The following is a 9561-nucleotide window of genomic DNA, read 5'->3' on the forward strand; positions in this document are numbered from 1 at the left end:
TCCCATCCCTGCCTGTAGTTCTTCCACCAGTACCTCCAACTTCGGGCTTGCAAAATTCCTTATCGATTAGCATGATGTATCACACGTCATTACTTCAGAACGAGGAACCCATCTTATGGCAAAGGAAGTGTGAAATGGACATAGCATCACAGGATCTATTGCTCTTACTGTGTTCTTAGCAGCTGGAAACAAACATCGGAAGAGAATGTTGGAATGGCCTGTTAAAGTCTCATTTAAGGCACAGGTTTCAGGACAACACCCTGTGGGGTTGAGGTGCATCCTCTAAGATGAGGTATAGGCACTGGCCAGTGGATGATATACAGAGTTGTTTCCTCTGTAGCTGTTCAACATGCATCCCGGAACCAAGAGGGAGAAGTGGGATTGACTCCACCCACCATCACTCCCAGTGGCCTACTTTCAGACTTTGTGATTCCGGTACCTACAGCCTTATGCTCTATTGTATCAGAAGATCTGGCACTCATAGTAGGGGAAGGAGGGCAAAACTTCAGACAGGCATACCATAGGGTCTGAGGCTACACCTACTACCTGGACCCTTGGGAATCCCATGCTGGTAGACCAATAAGTATAGGTTGCGGGCAGGAAGGGGTGATGATTGACTCTGAAAGCCATGAAGAGCTAGAGTAGCTATATGATGGGGGACAGAAGGACTACAACTGAAACACAGAGGTTCCATGCCCAGTGATAATGGTAAGCAGTCAATTACTGCAACCACTGCCCGACAAAAGCAAGGTAGCTAAGGCTCAGATCCTTTGGGATGAAGGACTAGGTCTCCCCACCAGGCAACCAACCCACACCAGTCAAAGTGCTGGCGACAAAGAGGGAAATCTATGATGGTGATGGAGAAGGAGATGATAAATACCAATTTCAGTTTGGGGACCAGCTGCACTAGTGGGGACCACAGCTTGTTCTACTGACACCCTTATATTATGTTCTTGCAGAGATTGTAGCTGACCACATTTGATGGGGTCTCTGAGGTGGATTGGATTTGCTGGAAGGCAAGAACAGATCTGAGTGATACAGGAGCCCTCTTGTGCTCCACTTCAAATCCTCTTGGCCACAACTCTTACTCCAGCCACTGCTTTGGCAACCACTTTTGCACAGACTTCACCCAGTTCTTAGCCTGCGCAACCTGACTGTGCCTTGCCTTGGGCCCTTGCTCCCTTACTCTGAAAATCCTTCCACCCTGTGTCTCCTGGACCCTTCTCCTACATTTCTGCCCTCTCCTTCTCATGAGTTCTTTTGGTTCCTCGTGCCCTGTAAATATGGGTTCTTCCCAGAGTCCACCCTTTGGCTCCCTTCTTGGTGTACACATTCTCTCCACACGAACTTGTCTATTCACATTGCTTCTATCTTTATTTTTATTAAGCTATTTCCCAGATCTCCAACTTTACTCCTGTATTTCAGACCCATGCTTTCAACAGCTGGCTGGAGACGTGCATGAGGAAAACCAACCAACATTCCAACTCAGGTAGTTCTTGCCAGAGAATGAGTATTCTTTTGCTTATATGAGAGTTGTGGATTCTACATATTTAAAGTATTCTATATTTTTAATAAAATTATAAGGAAAGCACACACACACACACACACACACACACACACACACCACTCTTGGGATCCTGAGCCAGGGGAGCTGGCAAGCGTCCCTCCAGCACCCAGAATTCTCAGTACCTGATTTTGTTCTCTACCCTTCCTCCACCACGCATTTCATAATCATTCTGTAGATTTACATTCACCAGTAATCAAAGCCAACAATCTCAGTCATGCATCCCAGTTTCTGCCTTCATCGCTTATATTTCTAGCTCACCCCCCCGTTACCAAACTCCAGCAATGCTTTGCCTCACAATGACCTAAGATCCACTGATCCTACCACCTTTCCCAGTGCCTCGATCCCTAGATGTCCCCTCTTCCTTCCTTGCCAAATTTAATTTCCTCACCCAATTCTTATAATTTCTCTCTTTATCACAATCTAATTCCTTTGCACCTCTTTCACTTTGTGATACTAACTTAAAAAAATGACAGACCAGGTTAAATCCGGCCCTCCACCTACTCCACACCTGCCCTCATGCACCTGAACCTGGCTGCAGAAAAAGGTGCAAAACTGCTGACTGTTTTCTCTCTAAATCCATGACTATGAACCTCAAGCACATGTCAACTGTAGCCAGGCAATCATCCAGTACATCCTAATCCTATAGTCCTGAATAACGATTTCTTCACCTGTCTTCCCCTCAGACCTCCAACACCTTCTTTAGCTTCACTCTTTACTTGCGATCTTGCTTCCCGTTTTACTGAGGAAATGAAATTTGTCAAAAAAAAAACTGTCCTGGACTCCCACCTACCACATCTGTGCCAGCATACTCTGTATTTCCTCCTTGACTATAGATAAACCATCTGTGGTCCTGACTAAAGCCAATCCCTCCCCTATTCAAGGACATCTCTACAGTAAATCTACCTTCTCTCTCACAGCATCAGATTTTCCCTCTCTACTCTTTCCCATAAACATACAATCATACTATTATTTCTTCCATTTTCCTTTTTTTTAAAAACATCTTTATTGGAGTATAATTGCTTTACAATGGTGTGTTAGTTTCTGTTTTATAACAAAGTGAATCAGCTATACATATACATATATCCCCATATCTCCTCCCCCTTGCGTCTCCCTCCTACCCTCCCTATTCCACCCCCCTAGGTGGTCACAAAGCACGGAGCTGATCTCCCTGTGCTATGTAGCTGCTTCCCACTAGCTATCTATTTTACATATGGTAGCGTATATATGTCAATGCTACTCTCTCACTTCGTCCCAGCTTACCTTTACCCCTCCCCGTATCCTCAAGTCCATTCTCTACGTCCGCATCTTTATTCCTCTCCTGCTCCTAGGTTCTTCAGAACCTTTCTTTTTTTTTTTTAGATTCCATATATATGTGTTAGCTTACGGTATTTATTTTTCTCTTTCTGACTTACTTTACTCTGTAGGACAGACTCTCAGTCCATCCACCTCACTACAAATAACTCAATTTTGTTTCTTTTTATGGCTGAGTAATATTCCATTGTATATATGTGCCACATCTTCTTTATCCATTCATCTGTCGATGGACACTTAGCTTGCTTCCATGTCCTGGCTATTGTAAATAGAGCTGCAATGAACATTGTGATACATGACTCTTTTTGCATTATGATTTTCTCAGGATATATGCCCAGTGGTAGGATTGCTGGGTCATATGGTAGTTCTATTTCTAGCTCTTTAAGGAACCTCCATACTGTTCTCCATAGTGGCTGTATCAATTTACATTCCCACCAACAGTGCAAGAGGGTTCCCTTTTCTCCACACCCTTTCCAGCATTTATTGTTTGTAGATTTTTTGATGATGGCCATTCTGACTGGTGTGAGGTGATATCTCGTTGTAGTTTTGATTTGCATTTCTCTAATGATTAACGATGTTGAGCATTCTTTCATGTGTTTGTTGGCAATCTGTATATCTTCTTTGGAGAAATGTCTGTTTATGTCTTCTGCCCATTTTTGGAAGGGTTTTTTGTTTCTTTGACATTGAACTGCATGAGCTGCTTGTAAGTTTTGGAGATTTATCCTTTGTCAGTTGCTTCATTTGCAAATATTTTCTCCCATTCTGAGGGCTGTGTTTTTGTCTTGTTTATGGTTTCTTTTACTATGAAAAAGATTTTAAGGTTCATTAGATCCCATTTCTTTATTTTTGTTTTTATTTCCATTTCTCTAGGAGGTGGGTCAAAAAGGATCTTGCTGTGATTTATGTCATAGAGTGTTCTGCCTATGTTTTCCTGTAAGAGTTTTATAGTGTCTGGCCTTACATTTAGGTTTTTAATCCATTTTGAGTTTATTTTTGTGTTTGTTGTTAAGGAGTGCTCTAATTTCATTCCTTTGCATGGATTCCTTTCCAGTTTTCCCAGCACCACTTATTGAAGAGGCTGTCTTTTCTCCGTTGTGTATTCTTGCCTCCTTTATAAAAATAAGGTGACCATATGTGCATGGGTTTATCTCTGGGCTTTCTATCCTGTTCCATTGATCTATATTTCTGTTTTTGTGCCAGTACCATACTGTCTTGCTTACTGTAGCTTTGTAGTATAGTCTGAAGTCAAGGAGCCTCATTCCTCCAGCTCCGTTTTTTTTTCTCAAGATTGCTTTGGCTATTCAGGGTCTTTTGTGTTTCCATACAAATTGTGAAATTTTTTGTTCTAGTTCTGTGAGAAATGCCATTGGTAGATTGATAGGGATTGCACTGAACCTGTAGATTGCTTTGGGTAGTAGAGTCATTTTCACAATGTTGACTCTTCCAATCCAAGAACATGGTATATCTCTCCATTTGTTTTTTCATCTTTAATTTCTTTCATCAGTGTCTTATAGTTTTCTGAGTACAGGCCTTCTACCTCCTTAGGTAGGTTTATTCCTAGGTATTTTATTCTTTTTGTTGCAATGGTAAATGGTAGTGTTTCTTTAATTTCTCTTTCAGATTTTTCATCATTAGTGTATAGGAATGCAAGAGATTTGTGTGCGTTAATATTGTATTCTGCTTTACCAAATTCATTGATTAGCTCTAGTAGTTTTCTGGTAGCATCTTTAGGATACATGTATAGTATCATGTCATCTGCAAACAGTGACAGCTTTACTTCTTCTTTTCTGATTTGGATTCCTTTTATTACTTTTTCTTCTCTGATTGCTGTGGCTAAAACTTCCAAAACTATGTTGAATAATAGTGGTGAGAGTGGGAAACCTTGTCTTGTTCCTGATCTTAGTGGAAACGGTTTCAGTTTTTCACCATTGAGAATGATGTTGGCTGTGGGTTTGTCATATATGGCCTATATTACGTTGAGGTATGTTCCCTCTATGCCTACTTTATGGAGCATTTTTATCATAAATTGGTGTTGAATTTTGTTGAAAGCTTTTTCTGCATCTGTTGAGATGATCATATGGTTTTTATTCTTCAATTCGTTAATATGGTGTATCACATTGATTGATTTGTGTATATTGAAGAATCCTTGCATTCCTGGGATAAACCCCACTTGATCATGGTGTATGATCCTTTTAATGTGCTGTTGGATTCTGTTTGCTAGTATTTTGTTGAGGATTTTTGCATCTATGTTCATCAGTGATATTGGTCTGTAGTTTTCTTTCTTTGTGACATCTTTGTCTGGTTTTGGTATCAGGATGAGGGTTGCCTCATAGAATGAGTTTGGGAGTTTTTCTCCCTCTGCTATATTTTGGAAGAGTTTGAGGAGGATAGGTGTTATGTCTCCTCTAAATGTTTGATAGAATTCACCTGTGAATCCATCTGGTCCTGGACTTTTGTTTGTTGGAAGATTTTTAATCACAGTTTCAATTTCAGTGCTTGTGATTGCCCTGTTTACATTTTCTATTTCTTCCTGGTTCAGTCTCGGAAGGTTGTGCTTTTCTCAGAATTTGTCCATTTCTTCCAGGTTGTCCATTTTATTGGCATATAGTTGCTTGTGATAATCTCTCGTGATCCTTTGTATTTCTGCAGTGTCAGTTGTTACTTCTCCTTTTTCATTTCTCATTCTATTGATCTGAGTCTTCTCCCTTTTTTTCTTGATGAGTCTGGCTAATGGTTTATCAACTTTGTTTATCTTCTCAAGGAACTAGCTTTTAGTTTTATTGATCTTTGCTATCGTCTCCTTCATTTCTTTTTCATTTAGTTCTGATCTGATCTTTATGATTTCTTTCCTTCTGCTAACTTTGGGATTTTTTTGTTCTTCTTTCTCTAATTGCTTTAGGTGTAAGGTTAGGTTGTTTATTTGAGATGTTTCTTGTTGCTCGAGGTAGGATTGTATTGCTATATACTTCCCTCTTAGAACTGCTTTTGCTGCGTCCCACGGGTTTTGGGTCATTGTGTTTTCATTGTCATTTGTTTCTAGGTATTTTTTGATTTCTTCAGTGATCTCTTGGTTATTAATTAGTGTATTGTTTAGCCTCCATATGTTTGTATTTTTTACAGGTTTTTTCCTGTAATTGATATCTAGTCTCATAGCATTGTGGTCAGAAAAGATACTTGATATGATTACAATTTTCTTAAATTTATCAAGGCTTGATTTGTGACCCAAGATATGATCTATCCTGGAGAATGTTCCATGAGCACTTGAGAAGAAAGTGTATTCTTTTGTTTTTGGATGGAATGTCCTACAAATATCAATTAAGTCCATCTTGTTTAATGTGTCATTTAAAGCTTGTGTTTCCTTATTTATTTTCATTTTGGATGCTCTGTCCATTGGTGAAAGTGTGGTGTTAAAGCCCCCTACTATGATTGTGTTATCGTCTATTTCCCCTTTTATGGCTGTTAGCATTTGCCTTTTGTATTAAGGTGCTCATATGTTGGGTGCATAAATATTTACAATTGTTATATCTTCTTCTTGGATTGATCCCTTGATCATTATGTAGTGTCTTTCTTTGTCTCTTGTAATAGTCTTTGTCTTAAAGTCTATTTTGTCTGATATGAGAATTGCTACTCCAGCTTTCTTTTGATTTCCATTTTCATGGAATATCTTTTTCCATCCCCTCACTTTCAGTCTGTATGTGTCCTTAGGTATGAAGTGGGTCTCTTGTAGACAGCACATATACGGGTCTTGTTTTTGTATCCATTCAGCCAATCTATGTTTTTTGGTTGGAGCACTTAATCCATTTACATTTAAGGTAATTATCAATATGTATATTCCTATTACCATTTTCTTAATTGTTTTGGGTTTGTTATTGTAGGTCTTTTCCTTCTCTTGTGTTTCCTGCCTAGAGAAGTTCCTTTAGCATTTGTTGTAAAGCTGGTTTGGTGGTGCTGTATTCTCTTAGCCTTTGCTTGTCTGTGAAGGTTTTAAATTCTCTGTCAAATCTGAATGAGATCCTTGCTGGGTAGAGTAATCTTGGTTGTAGGTTTTTTCCTTTCATCACTTTAAATATGTCATGCTACTCCCTTCTGGCTTGCAGAGTTTCTGCCGAAAGATCAGCTGTTAACTTTATGGGGATTCCCTTTTATGTTATTTGTTGCTTTCCCTTGCTGCTTTTAATATTTTTTTTGTACTTAATTTTTGATAGTTTGATTAATATGTGTCTTGGAATGTTTCTCCTTGGATTTATCCTGTATGGGGCTCTCTGTGCTTCCTGGACTTGATTAACAATTTCCTTTCCCATATTAGGGAAGTTTTCAATTATAATCTCTTCAGATATTTTCTCAGTCCCTTTCTTTTTCTCTTCTTCTTCTGGAACCCCTATAATTCAAATGTTGGTGCGTTTAATGTTGTCCCAGAGGTCTCTGAGACTGTCCTCAGTTCTTTTCATTCTTCTTCTTTATTCTGCTCTGCAGTAGTTATTTCCACTATTTTATCTTCCAGGTCACTTATCCATTCTTTTTCCTCAGTTATTGTGCTATTGATTCTTTCTATATAATTTTAAATTTCATTTATTGTGTTGTTCATCATTGTTTGTTTGCTCTTTAGTTCTTGTTTAACATTTCTTGTATTTTCTCCATTCTATTTCCAAGATTTTGGATCATCTTTACTATCATTACTCTGAATTCTTTTTCAGGTAGACTGCCTATTTCCTCTTCATTTGTTTGGTCTGGTGGGTTTTTACCTTGCTCCTTCATCTGCTGTGTGTTTCTCTGTCTTCTCATTTTGCTTAACTTACTGTGTATGGGGTCTCCTTTTCACAGGCTGCAGGTTCATAGTTCCTGTTGTTTTTGGTGTCTGCCCCCAGTGGCTAAGGTTGGTTCAGTGGGTTGTGTAGGAAGGGACTAGTGCCTGTGTTCTGGTGGATGAGGCTGGATTTTGTCCTTCTGGTGGGCAGGTCCACATCCGGTGGTGTGTTTTGGGGTGCCTGTGGTCTTATTATGATTTTAGGCAGCCTCTCTGCTAATGGGTGGGGTTGTGTTCCTGTATTGCTAGTTGTTTGGCATAGGGTGTCCAGCAGTGTAGCTTGCTGGTCGTTGAGTGGAGCTGGGTCTTAGCATTGAGATGGAGATCTCTGGGAGAGCTTTTGCCATTTGATATTACATGGAGCTGGGAGGTCTCTGGTGGACCAATGTCCTGAACTTGGCTCTCCCACCTCAGAGGCACAGGCCTGACACCTGGCCAGAGCACCAAGACCCTGTCATCCACACGGCTCTAAAATCAGCAACAAGACAAGGATGCCCACTCTTGCACTTCTATTTAACATAGTATTGGAAGTCCTCACAGAATTTATTGGATACAGTGAAAGCAGTGCTCAGAGGGAAATTTGTGGTTGTAAACACCTTGGATGAGCTCAACCGTAGACTGGTCACAGCTGAGGAAAGAGTCAGTGAGCTTGAATACACGTCAGAATTTCCCAAACTGTAGAGGATGGATGGTAACAACTTTTCTCTCATTTTCAAAGAAAAACTCTTGATCCTTCCTTTCCTTCCAGCAACCATCCCATTTCTCTGCTCCCCTTCATAAAAAGCTACTTGAAAGTATTACTTGTACTCATTGTCTCGAATTCTCTATTGCATCCACTTCAGTCAGGCTTATGCCTCTATCACACTATGAACGTCTCTGAACAAGGTCACCAGTGACTTCTGTGTTGCAAAATCCAATGATCGGTCCTCAGTCCTCATCTTACTTGACCTATCAACACACCTTGCACAGTTCATTGCCTCTTCCTCCTGGAAATACTCTCTAGCAAGACACCACGCTCTCTGGGTTTTCCTCCTTCCTCACTGGCTGTTCTTTCTCAGCCTACTGGTTCTTCAATTTGTACTTCTTTACTTTGGAGTACTCCAGGGCACTCCTTCACTTCTTCCTCTATACTAACTCCTTTAGCAATCTCGTCTAATGTTATGATGTTAAATATCTTTCTTAAAAACATTCAACATTTTTAAAAATTGAAATATAGTTGATTTACAATATTGTGTTAGTTTCAGGTAACATGTTAGTTTCATGTCCAACAGGCACATGAAAAGATGCTCAACGTTGCTAATAGTTAGTCTGAGGCAAATCAAAACCACAATGAGATAACACCTTACATTGGTCAGAATGGCCATCATCAAAATGTCTATAGCTAATAAATGCTGAAGAGGATGTGGGGAAAAGGGAACCCTCCTACACACTGTTGGTGGGAATGTATATTGGTGAAGCCACTATGGAAAACAGTATGGAGGTTCCTTAAAAAACTTAAAATAGAGCTACTTTATGGTCTAACAATTCCACTCCTGGACATATATCCAGAAAAGACGAAAACTCTAATTCAAAAAGATACATGCACCCCAACGATCATAGCAGCACTATTTACAATTGCCAAGATACTGGAACAACCTAAGTGTCCACTGACAAATGAACGGATAAAGAATATGTGGTACTGTATGGCACACAAACATGTAAAGACAGGGAAATATGTTCAGTATAGCACATAACTACTTTTTTATTTTAGTTTATTTTTAATTTTTATTGGTGTATAGTTGATTTACAGTGTTGTGTTAGTTTAAGGTGTAAAGTGAATCAGTTATACATACACATATTTCCACTCTTTTTTAGATTCTTTTCCTATATAGGCCATTAC

Source organism: Delphinapterus leucas, chromosome 4, assembly GCF_059928025.1.
Source record: "Delphinapterus leucas isolate spDelLeu-1000000601 "Yukka" chromosome 4, BTC_Dleu_Yukka2, whole genome shotgun sequence".
Taxonomy (NCBI): domain Eukaryota; kingdom Metazoa; phylum Chordata; class Mammalia; order Artiodactyla; family Monodontidae; genus Delphinapterus; species Delphinapterus leucas.